This window comes from Lontra canadensis, unplaced genomic scaffold (genome assembly GCF_010015895.1).
Source record: "Lontra canadensis isolate GAN:19392208 unplaced genomic scaffold, GSC_riverotter_1.0 scaffold16, whole genome shotgun sequence".
Classification (NCBI taxonomy): Eukaryota; Metazoa; Chordata; class Mammalia; order Carnivora; family Mustelidae; genus Lontra; species Lontra canadensis.
In genome coordinates this window covers 26,236,610-26,252,759 of record NW_022631010.1, presented here as the reverse complement: position 1 = coordinate 26,252,759, position 16,150 = coordinate 26,236,610, and positions in this window count along the sequence as shown.

Sequence of the window (16,150 nt, the reverse complement as noted above, 5' to 3'; positions counted from 1 at the left end):
AATAGTGTATTTGACAAATGGTGCTAGAATAATTGGACATTAACATGCAAACAAATAAAAAACAAAAATAAAAAGAGAGTTTAGACACAGCTTACACCCTTCCAAATATTAACTCAAAGGATCACAGACATAAATGTAAAATGTGAAATTTCAAGACTCCTTGAAAACAACAAAGAAGTAAGTCTAGATGACCTTGGATTTGAAAATGACGTTTAAGATACAACATCAAAAGCATGATCAATGAAAGAGGCGTGACAAACTGGACTTCATTAAAATTAAACATTTCTGTTCTGTGAGAGACTGTCAAGAGAATGAGAAGATGAGCCACAGACTGGGAGAAAATATTTACAAAAGACTCATCTGATAAAGATCTGTTGTCCAAAATATAGGAAGAACTCTTAAAACTTAACAGTAGGAAAACAAAATCATGGTTAAAAAATGAGCCAGAACTTAACAGTCACCTCACCAAAGAAGGTAGATAGCAAATAACTATGAGAAGATTCTCCACATCATATGTCAGTAGGGGAATGCAAGTTAAAATAATGGTACCATGACACACATATTAGGATGGCCAAAACCCAGAAAACTGACAACACCAAATTCTGGCGATTATGTGGAGCAACAGGAACTCCCATTCACTGCTGGTGGGAATATAAAATGGTAACAGTTACTTTGGAAGACAGTTTAGCAGTTTCTTACAAAACTAAATATACTTTTATTCATAAGATTCAGTAATCCCGCTACTTGTTATTTACCCAAAGGGAGCTGAAAACTTATGTCCACAGAAAAACCTGCACAGATGTTTATAGCAGCTTTCTTCATAATTGCCAAAACTTGGAAGCAACTGAGATATCCTTCAGAAGGTGAAAGGATAAATAAGCTGTGGTCTATCCAGACATCAGAATACTATTAGATGTTAAAAATATATGATCTATTAAGCCACAAAAAGAAATGGAGGAAACTTAAATGTGTATTACTAAATGAAAGAAGCCGGTCTGAAAATGTGATATACTTAATGATTCCAACTATATGACATTTCAGGAAGGGCAAAACTGCGGGGACAGTAAAATGATCAGTGGTTGCCAGGGATTAAGGAAAATCATGGGAATGAATAGACAGGATACAGGGGATTTTTAGGGCAGTGAAAGTACTCTGTATTGATACTATAAGGATTGATACATATCATTATACATTTGTCCAAACCCATAGAATGTATAACACTAAGATTGAACTCTAATGTAAACTATGGACTTTGGGTAATAATGATGTTTCAATATAAATTCATCAGTTGTAACAAATACACCATTCTGATGCATAAGGTTGATGATGGGAGAGGCTATGTATTTGTGGGGACAGGGAGATATGGGAAATGTCCATAGCTTCTTCTCAATTTTGTTGTGAACCTAAAACTGCTCTGAAAAAAATGGGAAAAAATATGTATCTCTATCTAGCTATCTCAGAAGTCCTAGTCTTCAGGAAATCCAGGTCATTTAATTCATTTAATGTTGCTACACCCCACCAGGGGTCCAAAGCGTGAGAGGCTTTTCATTCAGTTTGAAAAAAGACCCTGGGAAGCTTGTCATGGTGTAATTGGCAGGAAATCCCAGTTTAAAAAAAAAAAAAAAAGGAAAGGAAAGAGGATGTCAATAACTTATATCAAAGAAGTCTTGTGAACTTCATTTTCATAGAAAGTTTGAAAGTTAAGCCCTTCTCTGACCAGCAGTGTGTGTGTGTGTGTGTGTGTGTGTGTGTGTATCTCACATATATATATGGTATTTGTATATATGTGTGTGTATCTTTGTGTGCATACATATGTATATATGTGTGTGTGTGTGTGTGTGTGTGTGTATGTGTGTTTTAAGATGAAATAAAGCCTTTCTGCATTTCAGCCTAAAACATCCCCAAGTCCTAGGGAGCCCTTGTGACATTGTGAATATGCTTTGCTACATCACCAGCTTTCATAGGATACTCCTGCCTCTTTTGTGCTGTGACCAAACACCAGCCTTCTCCTGAGGGCTTCGTTTCCTTTGCCACCCTGATGGGCTTAACTTCCAAACTTTGTATGAAAATGAAGTTCACAAGACTTCTTTGATATTAGTTACTGACATTCTCTTTCCTTTCCTTTTTTTTTAAACTGGGATTTCCTCCCAATTACACCATGACATACTTCCCAGGGGCTTCTTTCAAACTGAATGAAAGGGCTCTCAGGCTTTTTCCATTTGGGCCTCTCGTGGGGTGTAGCAGGATGATCTGGATTTCATGAAGCCTAGGACTTCTGACATCTGTCTTTGCAGGGTGTGCTGCTGGGATGGCCATTCAAGTCAGGTAGCAGTGGGTCTGCAGCACTCCCTTCCTGCCTGCATCATGAGCTCACTGCATGACCGTGTACTATGAGTGGGGATATTGTTGGTTCCTTCAATGTGCACACCAGGGACACATGAATAAAAAGATCATTTGTGGGAAGAGAGAAGGCTCATATTTACATCCATTTTTTTTTTAGATTCATTGCCAAGTATAACACAGAGAATAACTTAATGCACAAAGGAAAAAGAAACACACCCTAACTGGACATACAAGGCAGTCTGGAAGGCTTGAGAATCAAAGGTATGATAAGCATAATGTTCATACATTTTGTTTTTTAGTTTTATTTTAGTTTTTAAGTAATTTTAAAAAGATTTATTTATTTATTTGAGAGAGTGGGGAGGGGTAGAGGGGGAGGGAGAGAGAGAGAGAATCTCAAGCAGACTTCCTGCTGATCGTAGTGTCCTATGTGGAGCTTGATCTCATGACCCCAAGATCATGACCTGAGCTGCAATCAACTCGGATGCTTAACTGACTGAACCACCCAGGTTCTCCAAGTTTTTAAGTATTTTTAATTTTATTTTTTTTCCAGCATTATTGATATAATTAACATATAAGATTGTTTAGGTCCAAAGAGTAAAGTGTGTTGATTTGATACACTTGTATGGCAAAATTATTATTACCATAGTTATTAGCTAACATCTCCATCCTTTTACATAATTAACATTTCTTTTTTATGATGAAAACATTTAAAATCTCTTTTCTTGGTTACATTCAAGTATATAATACAGTATTATTAGCTACAGTTGTCATGTTGTACATTACATCCTCAGAACTTGTTTGTCTTATTACTAGAAGTTTATACCCTTCAACCCCCAACTCCCTATTTCCCTCATCCCCCAGCCCCAGGTAATCACCATTCTACTCTGTTTCTACAAGTTCAGCTTTTTTAGATTCTATGTATAAATGATTTATCTTTCTCTCTCTGACTTACTTCACTTAGCATAATGCCCTCAAGATAATATGTAAATGGCAGGATTTTCTTCTTTCTCATGACTGAATAATATATATATATATTCATATGTGTGTGTGTGTGTGTGTGCGTGCACATTTACATTTTTATCCATTCATCCACTCACTGATGGACACTTAGATTGTATCTATGTCTTGGATGTTGTAAATAATGCTGCAGTGAACATGGGGGTACAGATATCTTATTGGGATCTTGCTTTCAATTTCTTTGGATATATATCTATAAGTAGAATTGCTGGATCATATGGTAGTTCTATTCTTAATTTTTTGAGGAACCTCCATAATGTTTCCATATTGTCTGCACCAATGTACAATTCCTACTAATAACACACAAGGGTTTCCTTTTCTTCACATCCTCACGGACTCTTGGTTATCTCTGGTCTTTTTGATAATAGCTTATTTTGGATCTTTAAAAAAATTAAGCAAACGCTCTTTCTGTAATTTCAAAAATGGTGCATATGTTCTCCTCTTCCTTAGATTCCATGACCTCTCCTTCTAAAGCTCAAATACTTCAGTGGTTTTGCAGGAGTCATGCCCCCATTTCTTCCTGATGAGAGAACCCCATTTTTGAGCCAATGATGCTAAGTGCCTGGCTCCAAAGGGTGACCATGGCTGGTCTGTGTCCTGAAGGCAGTATCACATCATCTTCCTGAATCCTCACTTTACCAACCTCCTTCAAAGCTGGGGGAGATCCATTTCTGGCCAAAGAGTCCTTTTTTTTTTTTTATATAATGTTCAATGATTCATTAGTTGATTATAACATCAAGTGCTTATCATATCATGTGCCTTCTTGGCCAATGAGTCTTAAGATATTCATCAGTTGGTACTGATGGCTTCTGGGAAGTGTTTTTGCTTTCTCATAAAAGGTAAGAGAAACTGAGAGAAGGAATCCTTGCTAGTTCATGTGCTCGTGATGCCTGGAGTGGTGACAGCCATTTCGGGGCTATGAGGCAATGGGTAGGAGGATGACAAACAGCACATGAAAAGTGGGGAAAGGATAGACATCCTTGTGTACCTGAGCCAACACCAGCAACTGCCCATGTTCAGATGTCTTATTACATGAGCCAATAAATCCTATTTTTAATCTATTAGACTAGTTTTCAGGTGCTGACCATCAAAGCATTCTTGCCCGACACCAGCTCCACACTGTTTTGTTGGAACAGCCTATGTCAAAGAGTGTGGGAGTTATTTCCAGAAATGTGTGAATCCAGTAACACTTCATTTAGCATCATCCCTATGGAAATGCATCACTGACACTGCCATGTATTTCTTTTTTTAAAATTTTCTTAAAAGTTTAATTTATTTTTTATTAACATATAATGTATTATTAGCCCCAGGGGTACAGGTCTGTGAATCATTAGGTTTACGTACTTCATAGCACTCACCATAGCACATACCCTCCCCAGTATCTATAATCTAGCCACCCTCTCCCTACCCCCACTCCCTCTGGCAACCCTCAGTTTGTTTTGTGATATTAAGACTCTCTTATGGTTTGTCTCCCTCCTGATTCCATCTTGCTTCATTTTTTCCTTCCCTACCCTCCAAACCCCCCACATTGCCTCTCAAATTCCTCATCAGGGAGATCATATGATAATTGTCTTTCTCTGACTGACTTATTTTGCTCAGCATAGTACCCTCTACTTCTATCCACGTTGTTGCAAATGGCAAGATTTCATTTCTTCTGATGGCTGTATAGTATTCCATTGTTTATATATACACATCTTCTTTATCCATTCATCTGTTAATAACAAAAAACAAACTATGTCATATATTTCTTAAGCTTAATGTTGAAGTGTTTCTGGGTCACAGACAGGGCACAGAATGGTGAGGAGGACAGACGTGAATGAGAATGAGGTGTGGAGGATTATTGAGGTCTTAAAATGGCTCCATTGGTGGATAAGACTGTGCACACTCTCTTGATGCTCATGTGGCAGGTTGTATTTTCCACACATGGCCACAATGGTATCTTTGATCACATACACTTTTCCAGAATCTTGTCATATCTCCATCAGGATGTTGAACACATGCCCCTTTTCTTTGGTCTGTGGAGGTCTCTGTGAGGGTTTCAACCAATAGACTATGGAGGAAGGGGCATGCTGAGTTAAGGATAAGTTATGCAATTGCCTTGCATTCCTCCTGGGACATTTGCTTGTGGATCCCAGCTGCCATACTGTGAGGAAGCCCAAGCACCAGCACCCTGAAGAGAGCTGAGGTACCTCAGCCCTGCCTGAGCTCTGAGAGAATGGTGAGTGCAACACCTGGAAATTAATCTCTTCACCCATGCTGAGTTTCTCTGGCTGACACTGCATGGGGCAGAGATGAGGCCCCCCCACCATGCCCTGACCAGACAGCAGATTCCTGAGAATGATAAATTATGTCATTGGTTTTAGCAGGAATAACTTGGAGGGCTAATCTTTTACTTTGGCAAAACTTGCGCTTAAAACCCAGAGTGCATTTTAGCCATGAAATTCATCTTATGTTTGCTTATTTTTGTTAAAGCAATTGTGTTGTCTGCTGCAAATAAAAGCATTCCCCAAGGAAAATAGATTGTTGACGGTAGACAGAGAGAACACTTGGAGTAAGCCATCCAACAGGTGAAGCATGTTACAGGCAGTAAACTGATGCTCAGTGGCTGGGGGGAATCAGAGATTGCAGTGTTCCACCTACTGAATGACATGATGGAGGAGTACTAAGTGAAGGACCCCGAGCCTGCCCAGGTCCCAGGTCCTCTTCTGCCTGGCCCCTCTGCAGGCTGATTCCTCCGTAAATGCTCCCCAGATTTCTAACCCCCAAACAGCATCCTTGAGGTCCCACCTCCCCCAGCCACCATGTGTTTTTGGGTAGCTGCCCTGCATTGCTCCAACCTCCACTGGACTGCATCATTTGCAGGAATCCTATCTGAGACATGTCCCTCTCCAGGAAGCCCCACCACTCCCAAGCCAACTTGGCTGCTTCACTTCCCCCTGCGGCTCCCTAGCCGGACCCTGTACTTCCTAAGGATGCTCTAGGCTGACTGGCCGCATTTATGGCATTGGTTAACTGAGGCAGTGGGCACTACATGAGACATGACTCTGTCTGCTCGTGAGAGGTCCATGGCTGCTTCTGAGGGAACACTTGCTTCTCTAGAGACAGAGCCCCAAGGTGATCCTCTGGGGAGATGAGGCTGCAGCTCACCCCACCCCATGTCATCCTATGTGTAAGAAAGCAGGGTAGCCATCCCTTTCTCCAGAGTCAGCTCCCCTTCCAGGACCCTAACAGCCTCCCATGGAAAGCTATGACCTTGTGTTTGCTGGGAAGAAGCCTGTCCAAGAAAATCTTCTTTTTGCTAAGATCTGCCTGGAGCCTTGAGATGAATCTACCACTTAGTGTCTGTAACTTCTCTGGAATTTGTAATAAGTTGGGCTTTGACAAGCCACTTTTATTTCCACAAAGCTTAATTCAAGAAATGATGTTCCTTGAGCAGTCTGCACATCAATTTCCAGCCAGAGTGTGCCATGAAATTGACTCTTCTCAGGTCAAGCTGGCTGCAGCAGGAATTAGCCATTTCGAAACAAGATGTAAGCGGCTGCAGGTTTATTGTGACTGACGGTTCCTGGGAAGTGGGCACCTTCTTCATGCTCAAATCTTCACATTCACTGCTAAAGCCATGGGATTTCCAGGATAAATGAGTTAAGAAAGTTCTTGTGTTATGAGCTGTTTACCTTTTACTTCTGTATGGAACCCCTGACTTGGTCAGAGAAGGGGATTAGATAGCACGTGTGCACAAACTCCTACACACATATATGTGCACAAACATGCACACAAAGAGAAACATGCCTGCACACATGCACACATGCACATGATCCCCTCCACCCATGCCAACTTCCAACAGAGAGTACACTTAGCCAACAAATAATTTATGGAGCACTGCCTGATACAGTGTAGGGCTGGTCAGTTGTCCTTGGGGGACAGAGCACTGAAGTGTAGGCTTAGAGATGATCTTGTCTTCTTGACTATTGATTCCCCAAGCAGCAGAATGGTGCACACAGCAGGGGCTCCATAAACAGAGTGGGTGACTTCCTCCTTTGGTCCCATTTTGCAGATGAGCAAGCCAAGGAAAGGAAACCTCACACAGGCCCCCATTTTCTGACCTACAGCTTTCTCCCTGTTGATGTGGCTGTAGGCAAATCCACATAGAGATCCAGTGCTGCTTGGCCTGGACAGGGCTCTCTGGGGTCTGTCAGGTGCAGCAGGCCAAGGTTCCCCCTTGTTCTTCCATCATCAGTGTTGCCAAGGAGCCAGGCTCAGTCCCTGTGACGCTGTGTGTCCTGGTTGCAATGCCACCGTGATTACAAGTCTGTACCCGTGGAGTTGACTGGCCCAGGCATTCGTCAAATGCACATAATTGGGCTTCCTGTGTTGAATGCATTGAAAGTTTGAACACAGCTAGGAAAGGTGAATCTTTCTTCATTGGATGCACATTAATAAGGCCCTTCAGATGCAGGAGTTGTTAGTGGAACAACATCTTTCAGCAAATACATGCATGGATGTGTGCTTTTTTTATATCTTGGGAAGAGAAAATCCTTCTCTTTTAGACCTCATTCACTGGGTCTCCAGGGCTGCTGAGCCTGTGGACTTAAGGCTTGATTTAATTCCCTGATTGCTGGCAAAAAAGCAAAATCCCTCATTCTAGAGGGAGGCTTCCTTATGAGAAATGCAAACGCCAGTGAGTTTGTTTATTCAGACTAATATAGTGAAGCCATAAGGGAAGATGCATTTCAGTCCCAGAGTCATATAAAAAAGCAGTTTGCTGTCCCTCACGCATGCAGGGCAGGTGGAGGGGAGATGCCAGGTAATTAAGAAGATGAACCTGGCCGTGGGGGATTGGGGGGGCCCTCAGGGAGCCTCGCAGAGGAGGAACAGGGCCTCTTCTCAGCAAAACCAGGGCCCAGCTGTGCCCTTCAGTGACTTTTAATTCTAGGATCCTTGCTGTCAGAGTCTCCGGAGTCCCTCCAGATACCAGGTAACTGCTGCTATCTCCTTGGCATCTCCTTGCCAAGGTGATGAGACATAGGTGGGTTGTCCACCCTCCTGAAAACAAACACCAGTCAGGTGACGCAGGTGACTGCATGTCCCTGGCTTTGCAAGACAGAGGCCCTGTGTGCCAGTGGCTTTCACCATGCTGTCACTGGAAGGGCTTTTGGAGGGAGGAAGGCACAAGAAGAATTCCAGACCTCTCTTTAGAGCGACGCAGGGCACCCTCTTCTGTTTTACACAGTGGGGGTCTGTGTAAGAGTTCACAGAAGGAAGGAGTCCACTGAAAAACCACTTGCTGAGTTGTGAGAACACTCAGGAGCGCCAGGATTTCAGTGGCCATGGTTCATATCCAAATGGCCTTTTGCATGCCCAGGTACCATAAGGCAACTTTGGTGGACCCGTGCTTGGCTTGAGGACTGTTGTTGTGGTAGGCTCCCTTACAGATGGCAAGCCAAGTGCACAGACGCCAGGGAAGTGCAGGCCTCCTGGGCTGGAGCCAAGGATGGCGTGTCTACCTTAGTCAAGGACTAGGGCAGAGAGATACATATTCATTCTTCTTTTGCTCCTTGTCCCTTTTCCCTCCAGCACTGTTTTATAAGAAGTATCAAACTTACAGAAAGGTGAAAGGAAGGGTGCCATCCAGGAGCTGGAGCTGCTCCCTCAACCCTTCTGGAGTCCTTCTCATCCCTCTCCTGGTCAAGGGTAGCCTGAAGATAGAAGCACTGTTTTTGGTCACATGGAGAGCCCTCTGGGTGTGCCACGCCCTCCTCTCCCCTTCTCAGGCCCAGAGACCTAAGGGAGGGTGTGCATTCTTCATGCTGTGGGGGATGAGGTCCCAGTGGGTGGACCGGGGTGAGCAGTGTGGAGATAACTGTGGATAGCAAAGCTCTTGTGAGATGGGATGTGGGGCCTTCTCTATCTTGGGGAGATGTCACCTGTCAGAGTCCTGTCCCCTCAGAGTGTGCAGCTCCAGTGTGGGGGAAGGTGAGAGCAATGGCGGCCCCTGTTCTCAGACTGTCTATAGGGGGGGCACATTCTTACCAAGCCCTTCTTGGCAACCCCACTTTGTTCTGCCGGTTTTGACTCCAGATAATCACAGGGTGGGTCTCAGCCCCATGTAAGAGTGATTTGTTGATGCCCACTCAGCGATGTGCTGGTTTGTGGGTCAAGAGCCTCTGTGTTGGCTAGTTTGTATGTTCAAATACATACCTATGGTTAAAATATCTGTGGAAAGAGAGGGGGTGTTCGACACACAGAGTTGAATATATTTATTTTAAAATATATATTATTTTAATACGAATAACTTCTTCCTGTGTAATTTTTATTCTTGTGTTTTCCCACTGTCCTTACAAAGGCAGGGGGGTTGATTGTAGTTAAGAGGGGTGAGAGAAACCCTCAGAGTTTCCCGCACCCTGAGCTGACATTGTGCAGGGTGTAAGGATGCTGCAGGAAACAAGGTAGGGACCTTCTAGCCGGGAGGAGCAACTTAATGTCTGGTTCAGGGGATGGGGACTTCAGGGGGGGAGGTCTGGGGTCTTGGAACAGCCCTGGGGGTCAGGGAAGGCCCCAGAGCAGGGGGAAGGGGGACAAAGTGCTGAGAATCTTGGGTTTTTAACTAGTGCCCTAAGGGTACCATGCGCGAGGCCAAGCACCAGGTTCTCTAGCCTATGGGTCACTTTTGTCATAAAAGGACCCTGACAACCAGACTTTCTATTTGCCCTGGGAGTGCATGTGGCACAGGCATAGGGAGGTAAGACAGAGGTAAGACAGACATATTAATTCTGAGAATGTTGTGAAGAATGATGAGTGGAGGGTGACAAGGCCTAAGGCCTCTCTTCCTCTTCCCTCCTCCTCCTCCTCCCTCCTCCTTTTACCTCTTCTTCTCCTCTTCTCCTTCTCCTCACCCTCTCCCCATCTCCTCCTCCTCCTCTCCTTCTCCTCCTCCTTCACCAACCTCTCTCCTCCTCCTCCCATCTCTTCCTTCTCTGACCTCCTCCTCCCACCTCATTCACTCCTTCTCTTCCTCCTCCTCCCACCTTCTCCTCCTCCTCCTTCTTGGATGTAGACTCAGTTTATTTTTATAATATTTGATTTCAAAAGACTAAGGCCAAACTAGCAAGGAAGATAGAGGGTAGAGGGACTTCAAAGACTGACCCAGTCCTCTAACTTTTCTTCCCAGATGCAAACTTAAACCAAACCAACCCAACCCAAACTAGACCACACTAAACCAAAACCATACCAAACTGCCCTGAGCCAACAGAAAAAACCTGGACCAAGGTCTCCTAAAGTGGTGTGGATGCACAGGAGTGAGTCATCCATGGTACCTTCCGGAGGAAGTTAAAATAAAAGGAACTAGAAGCATGAGGAGGACTGTCAGCACCAAGGGCATCATCCACTTAGTCCTGGGAATGGGGTCTCTTGTCCTGTCTTAATGTATTAAGGGTGGAAGGGAGGATTTGGATGATTCTTGCTGGTCCCTTCAAGGCTAAGATTTGGGAGAGATTTTTCTTGAAATCTTCACTGGTTGACGTGAACGGGTCAGGACACATCAATGCTATTCTTCCTCACATTTTATCGCTTTCACATTTGTAAAGTTAAAAATGTCAAAGTCATGGGATGGGGGAAAATCAAAGCTCTTCTACAAGTAAGACCTACCCTGGGGAATTGGAAACACAGGTAGTAAATGGGAGGTCTCTCCCCCAGGTGACCCTGGAGGACTTTGTGTCAGCCTGTGTGTGTGGGAAATGCAGTCTGAGCCATGCACACTGTGGAGATGTCAGCAAGCAAGTTTTTTAATCAGACTCACTCATTAATTTGCTGTCTTGGATGACTTGGTTTGCACCAGGCTAGCTAATGAAGTGAGATTTGGGTATCATGTGCAATTATCAATGTTCTTTGACCCGAATGTTGACATTTTCTGGGGACCTCCATGCTAGTGATGAGCATATACAAACAAGTTCTTGGAGCGTTTCACAAAAATCAAAGTGGAGGCCGTTCATAGCATTTTACGGGCTTTTGCAAGTCACCAGTGACTAATGAGGGTCAGGTCAGTTACTCACCCAGAAGAGACTGAAAACAACACTTGCTCCCAAGAAGAAGCCCTTCTGGAGAATTTTATGACTCCAAATCCAATGCCGGGCAGCACTGATCTGCTGTAAGATGTTCGTGGGAGTCACGTCGTTGGAGAGGGTGTGAGGATGATCCCATGGCTGTTGTATTTTATCGTAGTGCTGTCTGAGGGCACCTGTAGAAATGCTGATTCCTCAGCCCTACCCTAGACCAGCAGAGTTGGGATCTCTTGGTGCAGGGCCCAAGAATTGCTCCTGCCACAAGAAGTACACACACTCCCATGTACATCCCACTTGCCTGGAGTTAGCAGAGAAATTCTGGTGACCCCATGCCATCACAATGCCCATGGAAAATGGCAGTTGACAGGATGCAGAGGAGCTGGCACAAGTCAGACTCTGAATGCTGAGTCACAAGCTGATGTGCAGGAGATGGAGGGTGGAATTGGCTTTGGTCCCTTGTCCCTTGTGGGTATGGGGAAGATCAGCAGGGGGTGTGAGAGCAGCTGCCTCATGGGCAGATCCAGGTCACCTGGCCTTGGGGATCCAATAGAGAGCATCCCTGGTCTCTGAGGCTGGGGAAAGGCCCCTCATCCTCCCTCACCTTGCTGCCTATCCCTGACCTGGCCTCTGACTTGTTCCTGTCTGCTTGGAGATGGCTCAGACCCAGAGACACAGAGACCCCCAGGGGCTGGTCCCAGGCTTAGGGGAGGTCTTGGTGGCTCCACCAGTGGTGATAGAACATCTGGTTGGCAGGAGGAGATCCAGGAGGACGAAATAGGCATGTGTCTTGAACAGCAGGGCACAATACCAAGAGTGGGGCCCAGTTCCCACCATAAGACAGTGACTGTCCCCATTCACTCTTGTCTTCTCACATTTTCTGAAACACTTGAGCCTAGGTATGGCCATGTGACTCAGTTCTGGCCAATGTGATGAAAGTGAAGTGTTTTATAGGGCTTTCAAACAGTCTTCTTAGAAGACAGGCTTTCTTTTTCTTTCTTTCTTTCTTTTTTTTTTTTTCCTATCTCCTTCCTGTTGCCTAGAAGGTAGGTGTGATGGCTGGGGCCTAAGCAGCTATGCTGGCCTATTATGTGGTTTGCCAAGAATGTGGAGCAGCAGGACATACAGGTCCATAATACTTTGGACTTGACAACTAGGAGATGCCTATCTCTGTTCTTCCTTTATGCATGAGAGTGACATATCTATCTTGTTCAAATCACTGTTTTGGTGCATTTGAACCCAAAACAGACCAATCTAAGCTAATAAACATTGACATCTGGTGGCGGGGATCTAGGCATGGAATCCGGAATCTGAGAAATATGTTCTTGCTCCAGAAGTACTGAACCGAAGAGAGGCCATACTCTGGCCTGGAACTGGTACAAGCCAGGAACTCCTCCAAAAGGCACAAGGAAAAAAGTCTACTACCTAGTACTGGAATCAGAAGTTAGAGTAGTCTTGGTGATAGTGCTAGGCATGGAGTAGCTTGTGTCCTCCTGCCCCGCCTAGAGCAGTACAGTTCTCAGAGCAGGCAGGGATAATTAAAGTTGGAGCACCTGGGTTGGCTCAATCAGTTAAGCATCTGCCTTCAGCTCAGGTCATGATCTCGTGGTTCTGGGATTGAGTCCCATGTCAGGCTTCCTGATCAGTGGGGAGCCTGTTTCTCCCTTCCCCTGTTCCTCCCCGGGCTGGTATGCTCTCTCTCTCTTTCTCAAATAAGTAAATAAAATCCTAAAAAAAAAAAAAATAGGTAGGGGTGGAGGTATACAGTCCCAGTTTGAAAATGAAGAGGGTTGCAGTGGCAGAGAGGCAAGCCAGGATCTCATTTCCTTATTTCATTCTTTCTGGAATTTTCATCCTGTCTTGGCAGTTGGTTAATTCTTGCCCATGTTTCCATAATGGTGGTGCTAGACCAAAGGCTGGTGTGTGCCTGAGGGGCAACACTTGTTAGGTGGGTGCCCTGCAGGGCTGCGGTCTTCCACAGGGGCTGGACAAACTGAACAACACTGAGCTCTCCAGTTGAACTCACACCCACAAGAAGTCTTGGGATGGATGGACTCACCTGGCTTAATAGCATGGGGCTGTGATAACAAGAGCTCCTGGGAGCTGGGGACAGCCCTTTACTTAGTAACCCTTATTTCATTTAACCTGATGTACTTGTTGAGCCGAAATGAAGATTGTACTTGGAAAATTGTTCAAAGCTGCAGAACTAGGATTCAAACTAGAACCGGTCTCACTTGAAAGTTTGTGATCTTTTCCTATGTTGTCCTGTACTGGGTCTCACTTAGCTCTGCCACTCGCTTGTCCATGTCATCTAGTCTTTACATTTCCGTGTTCTCATTCAGTGAGAGGAACAGACTGGATAAATTATCAATATCCCAAGCCCTAGGACTAGAAGTTGAAACCTTATGCCTACCCGATCACCCCATCTGGTACTGTGCTGCTCTCTAGAGAGCTTAGGAAGAACTTCTCTCTAGTCATGTATGGGATATTGCTTGTTTCAGTAAATCTGTTGTCATGAAACAAACTTCCCCTAACTTGAGGATGGAAAGCAACATTCTATCATCTTAGGTATATGTATGCTGTGGTACAGGATAAGGACACAGGCACAGTGAGAAGACTTGTCTCCATTGGAGAATGTTTGCCTCCACCTGGAGAGTGCAGCACTATCCGTGCCCTCCCTGTGGGGTTTCTTCTTGCAGGGTGGTGATGGGCTTCAAGAGGGAGTGTCCCAGTGGGTCGCAAGAGAGTCAGACAAAGTGGTGTGGCTTCTTCTGACCCAGCCTTGGAAGCCACAGCTCACTTTGCCATGTTCTGTTGGCCAAATAGTTACAACCCACCCAGATTCAAGTCGAGGGACACAGATCCCACCCCTTGTTGGGAGGAATGTCAAAGAATTGCAGGGCCCCATTTTATGCTGTAATGGTAAAGTGGTAAAGGCACACACTACACTCATGTACTCATGTCACTGTGATCTTAGTCGTTGACTTGCAGGAGGCAAGGACATCAAATGGACTTCATGTAAGTTTAGTCAAGCACTTGGTCCTGAGCAATCCTGCAGGTACGTGAACTTGGTATTGGGTTTGCTGGAGAGGTGCTTCAACATCCCCTAGAAGGCTTATTGACGCACAGATTCCTGATCTCACCTCCAGAATTTCTGACTCAATGGGTCTGAGATGGAGCTTGAGAATGTCCACTTCTGAGATGTTTCCAGGAGAGGCTGATCCTGCTGGTCTCGGGACAGCCCTGAGAACTACTGAAAACCAGCTATCGATGACCAACCAGGCCTCAGGACTTTGGAGGCTCCAATGATTAGAACAATGATCTGCATGCATATTGACCATGCCCCATCAGTTAAATAAATTGAGAACAACCCAGATATATACATTTTTAAAGTTACACCTGAGCGTAATCACATATTAAATATGATATTTACATATCACATATTTACATTTATATATTGCATTTACATATTACATCTACAGTTACATATTAAATATTAATGAAACCTAATACACATATCTTATGTTACCAGTTTAAAATATATGTGAATAAAAAAGTTCTAGTATTTTCTTCCTGTATTCTAGGGCATGGCTTGGGAGCCTGCTGAGTGTCACAGCTTATACTGGAATCCCTTGGGCAGAGCACAGTAAGTGTCTTCAAGGCCTGAAGGTTCTTAGTGCTCAAGCACAGAATTTGTCATTGTAGCTCATGAATATTAATTGAACGCTGCATCTATGGAAGGCAGTAGGTCAGCACAATAAAACATTCAAAGGAAGCAAAAAATTAATCTCACAACCTAGTTGCTACTTTTGAGTATGTATTTCTTGTCTTGTTTCAAAGAGGACTTAAGGCAGCAGAACAAACTAGTTAGAAAGCTTATTAGGCCATAGACAGATAAGCTATAAGATTGCATGAATGGATCAAATGCCAATTCAGCATTTATAAGCTGCATGGCTTAGTGAGCTGTTATGGGCTGGACCATGTGCCTGCCAAGTTCCTAGGTTGAGGGCCTAACCCTCAGGACCTCAGAATGTGACGTCTTCAAAGAGGTGACTAAGTTTAAACGAGATCACTAGGGTGGGCTGTCGTCAGATATGACTGGTGTCCTTTAAGAAGATGAGATGAAGGAAGTGCCTGGTTAGCTTAGTCAGTTACATGTCCAACTCCTGGTTTCAGCCTAGATCATGATCTCAGGGTCCTGGGATCGAGCCCCATGGGGCTGTGCGCTCAGCAGGGAGTCTGCTTGAGATTCTCTCTCTCCCTCTGCCTCTGGCCCCCTTCCTGCCCACTGCCCACATGTGCATGTACTCTTTCTCTTTCTCAAACAAATAAATAAACCTTAAAAAGAAAAAAAAAAGAAGAAGAAGAGATTAGGACAGAGACACACACAGAAGGAAGGCCACGTAGAGACACAGGGAGAAGGAGGCCATCCGCAAGCCAGGGAGAGAGGCTTCAGGAGAAACTAGCCCCGCCAACACCTTCAGCATGGACTTGTGGCCTCTAGAAGTGGGAGGAAATGAATTTCCATGGTTTAAGCTCCTTCATCTCTTGTACTTTGTTATGGCAGGCTGAGCAGACTCACACCTATTCGCATCCATTTAGGCATAGCAAGCATTTTCATCGTTCTTGTGACTGGGAGGCTCAGGACTGGGTCTGGAGGTCAAAGCATCCACCGCAAGGATGTTGTCAGGCTCTGTCTTGCCCTCTCTCTACCCAGGCTTCTCGGTCTGGCTGCT